Genomic DNA, 13,611 nt, shown 5'->3' on the forward strand with positions numbered 1-13,611 from the left:
CATGAACCTGCATAGGAGGCCCTATCACCACACTACACAGGACACCTTAGAACATGAACCTCCAGAGGAGGCGCTATCACCACACTACACAGGACACCTTAGAACATAAACCTCCAGAGGAGGCGCTATCACCACACTGCACAGGACACCTTAGAACATGAACCTCCAGAGGAGGCGCTATCACCACACTACACAGGACACCTGAGAACATGAACCTCCAGAGGAGGCGCTATCACCACACTACACAGGACACCTTAGAACATGAACCTCCAGAGGAGGCGCTATAACAACACTACACAGGACACCTTAGAACATGAACCTCCAGAGGAGGCCCTATCACCACACTACACAGGACACTTTAGAACATGAACCTCCAGAGGAGGCGCTATCACCACTCTGCACAGGACACCTTAGAACATGAACCTCCATAGGAGGCCCTATCACCACACTACACAGGACACCTTAGAACATGAACCTCCAGAGGAGGCGCTATCACCACACTACGCAGGACACCTTAGAACATGAACCTCCAGAGGAGGCGCTATCACCACACTACACAGGACAACTTAGAACATGAACCTCCAGAGGAGGCGCTATCACCACACTACACAGGTCACCTTAGAGCATGAACCTCCAGAGGAGGCGCTATCACCACACTACAAAGGACACCTTAGAACATGAACCTCCAGAGGAGGCGCTATCACCACACTACGCAGGACACCTTAGAACATGAACCTCCAGAGGAGGCGCTATCACCACACTACGCAGGACACCTTAGAACATGAACATCCAGAGGAGGCGCTATCACCACACTACGCAGGACACCTTAGAACATGAAACTCCATAGGAGGCCCTATCACCACACTGCACAGGACACCTTAGAACATGAACCTCCAGAGGAGGCGCTATCACCACACTGCACAGGACACCTTAGAACATGAAACTCCATAGGAGGCCCTATCACCACACTGCACAGGACACCTTAGAACATGAACCTTCAGAGGAGGCCCTATCATCACACTACACAGGACACCTTAGAACATGAAACTCCATAGGAGGCCCTATCACCACTCTGCACAGGACACCTTAGAACATGAACCTGCATAGGAGGCCCTATCACCACACTGCACAGGACACCTTAGAACATGAACCTCCAGAGGAGGCGCTATCACCACACTACACAGGACACCTTAGAACATAAACCTCCAGAGGAGGCGCTATCACCACACTGCACAGGACACCTTAGAACATGAACCTCCAGAGGAGGCGCTATCACCACACTACACAGGACACCTGAGAACATGAACCTCCAGAGGAGGCGCTATCACCACACTACACAGGACACCTTAGAACATGAACCTCCAGAGGAGGCGCTATAACAACACTACACAGGACACCTTAGAACATGAACCTCCAGAGGAGGCCCTATCACCACACTACACAGGACACCTTAGAACATGAACCTCCAGAGGAGGCGCTATCACCACTCTGCACAGGACACCTTAGAACATGAACCTCCATAGGAGGCCCTATCACCACACTACACAGGACACCTTAGAACATGAACCTCCAGAGGAGGCGCTATCACCACACTACACAGGACACCTTAGAACATGAACCTCCAGAGGAGGCGCTATCACCACACTACACAGGACAACTTAGAACATGAACCTCCAGAGGAGGCGCTATCACCACACTACACAGGTCACCTTAGAGCATGAACCTCCAGAGGAGGCGCTATCACCACACTACAAAGGACACCTTAGTACATGAACCTCCAGAAGAGGCGCTATCACCACACTACGCAGGACACCTTAGAACATGAACCTCCAGAGGAGGCGCTATCACCACACTACGCAGGACACCTTAGAACATGAACCTCCAGAGGAGGCGCTATCACCACACTACGCAGGACACCTTAGAACATGAACCTCCAGAGGAGGCGCTATCACCACACTACGCAGGACACCTTAGAACATGAACATCCAGAGGAGGCGCTATCACCACACTACGCAGGACACCTTAGAACATGAACATCCAGAGGAGGCGCTATCACCACACTACGCAGGACACCTTAGAACATGAACCTCCAGAGGAGGCGCTATCACCACACTACGCAGGACACCTTAGAACATGAACCTCCAGAGGAGGCGCTATCACCACACTACACAGGACAACTTAGAACATGAACTTCCAGAGGAGGCGCTATCACCACACTACACAGGACACCTTAGAACATGAACCTCCAGAGGAGGCGCTATCACCACACTACACAGGACACCTTAGAACATGAACCTCCAGAGGAGGCGCTATCACCACACTACACAGGACAACTTAGAACATGAACCTCCAGAGGAGGCGCTATCACCACACTACACAGGTCACCTTAGAGCATGAACCTCCAGAGGAGGCGCTATCACCACACTACAAAGGACACCTTAGAACATGAACCTCCAGAAGAGGCGCTATCACCACACTACGCAGGACACCTTAGAACATGAACCTCCAGAGGAGGCGCTATCACCACACTACGCAGGACACCTTAGAACATGAACCTCCAGAGGAGGCGCTATCACCACACTACGCAGGACACCTTAGAACATGAACATCCAGAGGAGGCGCTATCACCACACTACGCAGGACACCTTAGAACATGAACATCCAGAGGAGGCGCTATCACCACACTACGCAGGACACCTTAGAACATGAACATCCAGAGGAGGCGCTATCACCACACTACGCAGGACACCTTAGAACATGAACATCCAGAGGAGGCGCTATCACCACACTACGCAGGACACCTTAGAACATGAACCTCCAGAGGAGGCGCTATCACCACACTACACAGGTCACCTTAGAACATGAACCTCCAGAGGAGGCGCTATCACCACACTACACAGGACACCTTAGAACATGAACCTCCAGAGGAGGTGCTATCACCACACTACACAGGACACCTTAGAAGTATGATGAAAAATAAAATACAAAGTGCAGCACTTGAAATAAAACTAGAGGGGTGGAATCAGTCTAAAACATAAGAATAATCCCAAAATCCACCAATGTAGATAATAGCTGTCGAAAATGGTAGGATTGTGCGCTCACCAGATGCGCATCGAAATGCACATATAAAAATTCCTCCTTAGGGACTAATGGTGATGATGTGTGATGGTTATCTGTAGAACATCCGTCTAGGAATGGGCAGCTCTGCAGTCGGTGGAAGATGTCTGCTTAGCTCCAGAGGTCTCCTTTAGGGTCAGCCACCTGTTTTCAGGGATTCCCTTCCTCTGGGTACTTGTTCAGACTGGTACTCCTCACAGGCTCTGCAGGCTCCATAAAGAAGCCATAAAGATTGTGCCCATAGTGTAGTAGTATTAAAATCACTTCATTTTATTCAGAAACGGTAATCAAATATAAGGGGTGACAGGTACACTGACCATTCCAAAGATGAATGAAACACAAATGATGCAGCGCTACCACCATAACAATTCTTCACATATAAATGAATAAGTGAAACAGTGCAAAATTAGTGACACAAATAACATAAACACACAATATTAAATAGTGCCAAAAAACTCATAAAGAATCCCGTGTGACAAGTGTCAATACAAGGTCCTAAAAGGACCAAATACCATAAATGGTGCCCCAAGTAATCCAATAGGATCCAATAGTGCTCCAAATCAAACAAGTCACAACAGGACTCAATGTGCTAAAAAACCTCCCACCGGAACTAAAAATCAGTTCCCACCATATAACACAAAACGCATGTGCATCCCAATAAACGCATAACCTAAGAACTGATCATGCAAACAAACATAAATAAATGAATAAATATATAAAGTCCTGTGAGGTGTAAAACACCTGACAATATACAAAAAAACATATATAAAGTCCACAGCAATTCTTCTTTTTTGTGCTGATAAATGTGCAGAGATATCCAAAAATTGCTGAATTCCCCGCTCACCTCCCTCTTGCGACCTGCACAGGGTCAAAAGGCCTTCAGGATCACTAACACATGGACCCTTAATAGTAGGTAATCCTCCACAGCTCTCCGCACTGACCTCCCCTCATGTACAGATTCCAGCACAGGCTCACAGGGCAGCAGATCTCCTCTTCAGGCACATAAGGTGGCTGCAGCCACTTGATCCCTCAGAAAATAGAAGTGAATGCTTGCATAGTGTACAACTATTTATTCACCAAAGTATCACATATCGAATACGCTCACATTTAAAATCATCTTGTACATCACATGTAAATCAAACCTCAGATCAGATGTACTTGCATGGGTGTCCAATGTAAATAAAGAAGGCGTCCGACCTGAAGTGCGTCACCGCCCACGCGTATCATCACGCTTAACACGTGACTTCATCAGGGCAGGTCCTCTGGCCTGTACAGCATGAATGAGGGGGTTGTTTATGTGGCTGGAGCCACCTGTTACACTATGGGGACACAGCAGCTGTATGAACATAGGTTGTCATCTGACAGGTGTGAAGGCGTGGGGAAGTGGCCCTGAATGCTCACTGTCTGTGTTCAGGGCTGTACACCTGCACCCATATGCTTGTCAAATTATGACCTGCAGCATTTCCATTGTGTAACATAGGTTGCCTGCAAACAGCGATAGCCACAAAAACCAACCACTGATTCCCACTCTACAGGCCACAGCACCCATGAGCCCCAAGACCTCCATTACACACACAGCTTTATTTATGAACTCAGTACAGTTTTATCATTTAGATTTCACAGGAATATGGTTGGGATTATGTCCATTAACAAAAGTTTTTAGTGTATTTTACCATAAATATAATTTGGATATTTTCTCTGGTGGTGGGGGGCTGTCAGGTATGCTGTACGGGGCCCCATGATATCTAACAGTGGCCCTGGGTGTATGCTTGTGTCTGTGCCACCTGTATAGTTAGGAAGAACCTTGAACCTCTGCTATGTACCTCAATGGATTTAGGAATTGGACATGTTTTCAACTGAAAATACAACAATTATTAGTAATGTTTCTGCAGCAAATGAGGATCAGCTCCTCAGTGGAGAACAGCAATCTCGCCATGTCCAGATGTGGTCTTGAATTCCACAAAAGAACAATTCACAAAACTAAAACATAGACTTGTAAATGACCACTAAACTCTCCTAACTACACTCCCATCCACTCACACTCCCCACTACCACTTCCGGGTGTGTGCAAACGTCCTGCCGCCAAAGTCATGATGTATTTCCGGTATGACAGCTGCTCTAGCGCATACTCCAACAGCCGTCTTGGCGTTTATTTGTGCACCATATCAATTTTACATGTGGCTCCATTGTGTATGTGACATTCGCAAATATATGTTTGCAGTTCTATTGTGGATTTGGCATTGGTGAATGTATGCTTGCAGCTATACTGTGTATATGACATTGGTGAATGTATGCTTGCAGCTCTACTGTGTATATGACATTGGTGACTGTATGTTTGCAGCTATACTGTGTATATGACATTGGTGAATGTATGCTTGCAGCTATACTGTGTATATGACATTGGTGAATGTATGTTTGCTGCTCTACTGTGTATATGACATTGGTGAATGTATGTTTGCAGCTATACTGTGTATATGACATTGGTGAATATATATTTGCCAGTAAAGGCCCAAAGTCAACATAAATTGGGGGCCCAATTTATTACTGTTAAGAGGATTGTAGAAAAAGAATAGCTAGCTGCACATTGAACATGACCTATTTATTGGTACATAACATGGTCTTGTGGTGCAATAGGGGGCTTTTGGTTTGTTAGTTTGGACATACTTGCATATAGCGCTGTCAATTTACGCAGCGCTTTACATGTATGTGGTAAATTCACATCAGTCCCTAACCCTCAAGGGGCGTACTAATAGCCCTAACTTACATTCATACACATATAGGGCCAATTTTGACAGGATCCAATTAACCTACCAGCATGTCTTTAGAGTGTGGGAGGAAACCGGAGTACCTGGAGGAAACACACAGGCACAGGGAGAAAATGCAAACTCCAGGCAGGAGGTGCCATGGCTGGGATTCGAACCAATGACCCTAGTACTGCCAGGTGGAAGTGCTAACCATTTAGCCACTGTGCTACATTCAACTAGAACATGAAATAATCCCCTCAAAAAATACATAGTCCAAATGTTTTTTGATCAAATACACATTCCACATTTATTTGGACAGCAACAAGTAGGCACATTCAATTTCTTGGTGAAGAAAAAAAAAAAGCAGGATTGATGTTGCTAAAATAGAACGGTCCTGCTCATAAGAGCTTACAATCTAAAAGATTATACCTCTAATGAACTGTGCTTTCACAGGATACAGCAGGAGACAAACAGTTAATAGGAATCACTTAGGCTTATCCACAGAACAAGCTGCAGATCGAAATATCAATATAAAAATACATATGTGCCAAAATAAAAACACCTCCCACCTCCCCAAATCCCCCACACACACATTTCTCACCATGTTTGTCTGAAAACTGCATTTCATTCTAAATAAAGAAAACTTGGAAGAGCAGAGCAATGGACATGTGTTAGGATTACAATGCAAAGATAATAAACACAATCATTGTACAATAACACACAAACACACCTTAGAAGGAAGAACATGCAAAACATTTACAGCCCACATCAAAACACAGCATGAGTGTGGCCTGGGGCAATTCACCACAATATCTCTTCCCCCCCAAACACAGCGTGAGTGTGGCCTGGGGCAATTCACCACAATATCTCTTCCTCCCCCAAACACAGCGTGAGTGTGGCCTGGGGCAATTCACCACAATATCTCTTCCTCCCCAAACCACCACAGACAAGGACTTGCAGAAATAATGTGCCTGTACAAGGCAAAAATCACCCACTACTGCAACTCTTTATATAAGGTAGGCCACACCCACCACTGTCATTCATTTGGTCAGAGAAAGTGTTTGCACCTGATGAATCCTCTTCCCACCTGTGTTAACCCTTGGTATGCAGGCCCCATAAATCAGAGTAAAAAAAAAAGCCACAGTGACGTGTACCTGTGCAGCATACAACAGAACATTGAACAGGAATGTGAAAGGGAACCCTATTGGCAATATTTCTTGGCCCTATGGGCACAATTCACTGCAGATTATCGCATGAGTTAAGGCAGTCACATGACCACATCTCGCATGCAATACTGAAAATGTCAATTCACTTTTGCTAGCATGCAACATTTCCCATAAATAGGAAAAACATTCAGGAAATCAAACATAAAAAGGCCTTACACCCCGGTCACATCAAAGCCGATTTGAAAATTGTGCGACCTACAGTGAAGATGCCGATTTCCTTGTGATTTGCAAGACATCTGACACAGATATCTATGCAAATCGTCACAAAAGTAGTACATGTACTACTTCAGAAATCAGTGTTGGAAACGCACCCATGTGACTGCTCTAATATCAGACAATAGGGTGCAACTTGGCATACGATTTGTAAGTCGCATATCATGCAAATCGCATGCCAAGTCGCATCCAGGGTGTACGATTTCAGGTGCGATTTGGTAATTGAAATTGTACCTGATATCTGATCTAATGAATGTGGATGTGAGTGTCTTAACGTAAGCGATTTGCTGCAGCACAATTTCAAACGTTGTTCTTGTATAACTTTTTCAGCATTTTGTAGCGATTTCACATATAGACTACAATAGAAACCGCAGTGCAAAACACAATTGAAAATTCAATAACTCATTGGTAAATCTACAGAAAACACGGTGAAATTGCCAACAAAAAGCACAATTTTAAATCACATCTAGTGTGACCAAGCAGTTAATTCAACAAAGGAAATAAATCTTTGAAGGCATGCGGTATCTGCATGCTCAGACAAGGGTCTGTTATGGATTTGGGGGGGGGACTCCATGCCATTATTTTATTTTTTTTTTTTTTAATCCTTTTCTCTCTCTCGCTCACTCTTCTCATGGTTTGATAAACTTTCCCAAAAGGGGGTGGAGTGCAAACCAGCATTATCCAATCAATCATTAGTCCAGGCCCTTATCTCATCCCATCGTTTGACATTCACATAAGGTGCTACTTTAAAGGTGTTTGAACAGACAAGACCTCATTCTAATTCACATTCTAGGGATCATTTAGACAGAAAGCAAAGATGCTGCTTTCTGTGGTGTGAATCAATCCTAAGTCCCTGGGCAAGGTCAGTGTAACTAGCCAGATGTCTCCAATGTGACACAAATGTTGTGCTATGTTGCCAATTCTGATGTATGTTGGTTCTATGTATCCCAATACAAAGGATTGCAATACTAATACAGGCGTACCTCGGTTTACCAACGCCTCGGTTAAGGGAATTTTTGGTTTCCGAATGAAAATCCATTGAAAATAATGCCTCGGATTACACAATTAATAATTTTTTTCACAATACAAAGTGTATGTCGGCACTGATTTTCAAATGCAAATGCCGCCTTTTTTTTTTTCTTCACTATAGTTCACAAGCTTAGAAGTCACTTTCCCCGAAGTTACAGAAAACTTTGTATCTTTTAATAAACTCAAAGTAAACATTGTTTCCTTTAGGGATATAAATTCCAAGAAAACTTTTTATTTTAGCTGGGGGAAGTGACAGGTGAATTTCTGAGCTATTCTGAAGAAAAAAAATGGAGAATTACATTTAAAAACCAGCACTATAATAAATAAAAAACAGCGTGGGGTCCCCCCTCCCATCCACACCAAGCCCTTCAGGTCTGGTATGTATCTTAAGGGGTAACTCCACCCCAAAATGTAAACAAAAAACGGCGTGGGGTCCCCCTCCCATCCACACCAAGCCCTTCGGGTCTAGTATGGATATTAAGGGGGAACTCCACGCCGAAATTAAAGAAAAAAACAGCAGCGTGGGGTTCCCCCCAAAATCCATACCAGACACTTATCCGAGCATGCAGCCCGGCAGGTAAGGAAAGGGGGGGAGAGCGAGCGCCCCCCCTCCTGAACCATACCATGCCACACGCCCTCAACATGGGGGGGTGCTTTGGGGCAGGGGGGCTCCCCCCCAAATCACCTTGTCCCCATGTTGATGGGGACAAGGGCCTCTTCCCCTTCCTCTTATTAAACACAGGAGACGCGACCGAGTGCCAGCTGTCAGAGGACTCCACACACAGGAGACGTGACCGAGTGCCGGCTGTCAGAGGACTCCACACACAGTAGACGTGACCGAGTGCCGGCTGTCAGAGGACTCCACACACAGGAGACGTGACCGAGTGCCGGCTGTCAGAGGACTCCACACACAGGAGACGTGACCGAGTACCGGCTGTCAGAGGACTCCACACACAGGAGATGCGACAGAGTGCCGGCTGTCAGAGGACTCCACACACAGGAGACGTGACCGAGTACAGGCTGTCAGAGGACTCCACACACAGGAGATGCGACCGAGTGCCGGCTGTCAGAGGACTCCACACACAGGAGATGCGACAGAGTGCCGGCTGTCTGAGGACTCCACACACAGGAAACGTGACCGAGTGCCTGCTGTCAGAGGACTCCACACACAGGAGACGTGACCGAGTGCCGGCTGTCAGAGGACTCCACACGCAGTAGACGCGACCGAGTGCCGGCTGTCAGAGGACTCCACACAAAGGAGACATGACCGAGTGCCGGCTGTCAGAGGACTCCACACACAGGAGACGCGACCAAGTGCCGGCTGTCAGAGGAATCCACACACAGGAGATGTGACCGAGTGCCGGCTGTCAGAGGACTCCACACACAGGAGACGTGATCGAGTGTCGGCTGTCAGAGGACTCCACACACAGGAGACGCGACCGAGTGCCGGCTGTCAGAGGACTCCACACTGAGATTTACTACTGAGCAGTGGCTAAAAAGCAAGCACCCACAGAGGACGTCTAAAATGTGTTCTGCGCATGCGCATTTATATCGGCCAAATAAGCTGCACGGGCGTCTAGTTTTTACTGTGTTGATTTGTTTTTAAAAAACAATTTTTAACACATTCTTAATTTTTTTTTGAAATGGCAGATATTGTTTAAAGTGAAGTCCTGATATTTGGCAAAGCAAATTTCAATGGGAACTCTGCAGTGATTTTTCATGGTGTTAGACATGCCTCTTACCAAGTCTGCTTTGTGAGTCTGATTCCTGGCGTGTGTCTCGTTAGTAAATTCGATTGGGCGTCTACTTATGGACGCTGCTCAATAGTTAATCTCGTTGCGGGGTAAAAGTAGACGGTCGCTTGTAAAAATTAGACGTTCGCCCACGGATATGCGCCCAGGCACAATAGTAAATCAGGGCCTCAATGTCTCCTATGATTGTTTGGGATGCTTTGAAAGCATATATTAGAGGCACGTGTATCAGAGAAATTTCCAGAATGAAGACTAACTCCAGACAATGGGGGGTTGAGGCCGGCCAATCTGTAACTAAGGCAGGACAAGCCTATCTTAGCAATAACAACCCTGATACAGAGAGGGGGTGCTTGCGGCACAACAGTTTCTGCGCACTGTCCAACTTCAGCATGCTGAAAATAAACATTTTTTCCTTCTCAAGCCTTGAGGAGGGGGAAAAGACGGGTCATATTCTCGCAATCATTGCAAAAGCTCAGTAACCATCTTCTCATATCTCTTCTTTAAAACTGCCCTTGACTTAATTGGTCACAGATACCTCCATCCTCCATCTTACAAGGCTTTAGATCTTTTCATGAAACGCTCTACTCTACCAAAGTGTCTTCTGATGACTCTAGCATGTGGGAGTTTTTAACACTTCCTCAACTTACTATCCAACAAAGGCAAAAGCTTAATGCACCACTCACTCCTGAAGACTTGCAGATGGCTGGAGCTTCATACCCCAATTCCAAGGCTCCCGGCGGAGATGGGCTGCCCATGGAAATTTACAAATCTTTTGGGGGAATACTTCTACCTGAACTACTTAAAATACTCCAGGTGGCATTGGAACAGAACTCCCTCCCCATGTATGTGGCAATAATAGTCGTACTTGAAGCCAGGGAGGAACCCAACCTTAGCAGAATCCTACCGGCCCATATCGCTATTGACCTCAGACCTCATAATTATTACTGATGTACTGGTGACCAGACTGACTAGGGTTATCTCTACGCTTATTCACCCAGATCAGTCGGGTTTCATTCCTAACAGATCTACAGCAATCAATAGTCATAGGCTTTATCTTCAAATCCTTCTGATAATATGGGTGTAACGGAAGCGTAGGCAGGACAGAGCACACGGAGAAGATGGGGAACACAGAAAACTTTATTAAAGCAACAAATTGACAGACACTCAATGGGGAAATGGCAGGGAGGGTGATGTGTGCGCAAACCAGGGACGATTCCAGGCACGGGGGGTCTTCAGCGACAGGCAGGCAATCTCCCCCCTAGGCTTGGGGCCTCAGCCGAGCTCCCTCCGTGACTGGACAGCGGATTGGAGACTCGGGCAACAGGCAGCAACCTACCACTGAGCAGGGGCCTCGGGCAACAGGCGGCAACCTACCACTGGGCAGGGGCCTCGGGCAACAGGCGGCAACCTACCACTGGTCAGGGGCCTCAGGCAACAGGCGGCAACCTACCACTGGGCAGGGGCCTTGGGCAACAAGGGGCAATCTACCCCTGGGCAGGGGTCTCGAGCAACAGGCGGCAATCTACCCCTGGGCAGGGGCCTCGGGGACTCAACGGGACTCTAGCTGTGGAGACTGGCCACAGCACAGCTCCCACCCAGCTTTCTAGGGTCATTGGGTTCACGGGGACTCAACAGGTAGCGATGGCTCAAACACTCAGGGGCACCACAGGTAGCTATACTCCGGGCATGCCATCAGGACACGGGTGGTCAGTGCACACACAGCGGAGACAGTTCAGGACACGAGTGGTCGGTGCACACACCGGGAACAGTTCAGAACACGGGTGGTCGGTGCACACAGTAGGCACAGTTCAGGACACAGGTGGTCAGTGCGCACAACAGGGACGGTTCAGGACATGGGTGGTCGGTGCACACAGCGGAGACAGTTCAGAACACGGGTGGTCGGTGCGCACAACAGGGACAGTTCAGGACACGGGTGGTCGGTGCACACAGCGGGGACAGTTCAGAACACGGGTGGTCGGTGCGCACAGCCGACACAGTTCAGGACACAGGTGGTCAGTGCGCACAACAGGGACAGTTCAGGACATGGTGGTCGGTGCACACAACAGGAACAGTTCAGGACACAGGTGGTCAGTGCACACAACAAGGACAGTTCAGGACACGGGTGGTCGGTGCACACAGCGGGGACAGTTCAGGACATGGGTGGTCGGTGCACACAGCGGGGACAGTTCAGGACACTCACGGTAAGCAGCTTGCAGACCCTCAGCGGCAGGCGGCTCCAGACAGGGATGACCAGCGGTCAGCATTCTAGGGACAACCAGTGATCAGCAGACAGCAGCAGCTCCCAGGGCACTCAGCAGCAGACAGCCTCCAGGGACACGCAGCCACGGACAGTGTGCAGACTCCCTCAGCAGCAGCTCTCAGGCACTCAGCAGCAGACAGGGTGTAAGGGTGCCCAGTAGACAGGCTTACAGACTGGCAGGGCCTCAGCTGTGGGGTCTGACCTTTGAGGAGAAGGCTCATGCAGAGCTGTGGAGACTCCCAACCCTGGGGTATTGTAGAGGGCTACAGTCCTGACCTTTTGGGGTCTGCAGGGGGAATGGCTGGGGAGGCTCAGTCCCCCTCACCCGAGCCTCCCAGCATCTTTCTGGGAGCAATATGGTTCCAGCCGCTTGGACAGGAGCAGAGAGAGAAGGGCTACTTCCTGTGCGAGAGTTTTGAAAATCAAGTGGGACGCGGCTAGGTTGCCTCGGCAACGGCCAGCCCAGCATTGTCCATGGAAGCTCCCCAGACTTCAGAATGTGCAAGGGGGAAGGGAGGGGTGGAGGGATATGGCGGGGGATGGGAGAGGCACTGGCAGTCCATGACAATGGGTGACAGTGATTTTGTCTCCCGATGCTGCTAAGGTGTTTGGCAGTGTAGAATGGCGATACCTTTGGCAAGTCTTTGTGAAATGTAATCCTGGGGAACACTTTCATTTTGTGGATTTAATTATTCTATTGTGCCCATTCGGGTTAACAATGCCCTGTCCATCTCATTCACACTAGGCAGAGGAACACGGCAGGGCTGTCCTCTCTCCCCGCTGTTATTCGCTATAGTGATAGAACCTCTGGTGGCTGCCATTGGAGAGGATCCGGGTAAATGGTTTTTGTAGAGGAGAGCAGATGGAGAAAGTAGCGTTCTATGACGATGACACCCTTCTGTTTTTGGGTGATACATTTGCGTGTCATTGACACACCTAATGACATTAATCAGTGAATTTGGCTCCTTCTCCGGCTTCTCAATAAATTGGGATAAGTCCACCCTTCTCCCACTGGACACCCTTACACATCCCATACAAATGAAGCTGTGAGGATGGAAATAGTGGCCTCCTTTATATATCTGGGTATTATCATTCACCCCACTCTATCGAAATATACAGATCTAAACTGACCTCCATTCATTAAAAGATTTCAACAGAAAACAACTAGCTGGACTAAACTCCCTCGATCCGTGGTAGGGAGGTGTAACTTAATCAAGATGATCTGGGCCCCTCAATGACTTTATATTCTGCACAACATCCCTGTTTGGATT

The sequence above is a fragment of the Staurois parvus genome, unplaced genomic scaffold, assembly GCF_062004578.1.
Source record: "Staurois parvus isolate SC_StPar_1 unplaced genomic scaffold, SC_StPar_1.0 ptg002260l, whole genome shotgun sequence".
NCBI lineage: Eukaryota > Metazoa > Chordata > Amphibia > Anura > Ranidae > Staurois > Staurois parvus.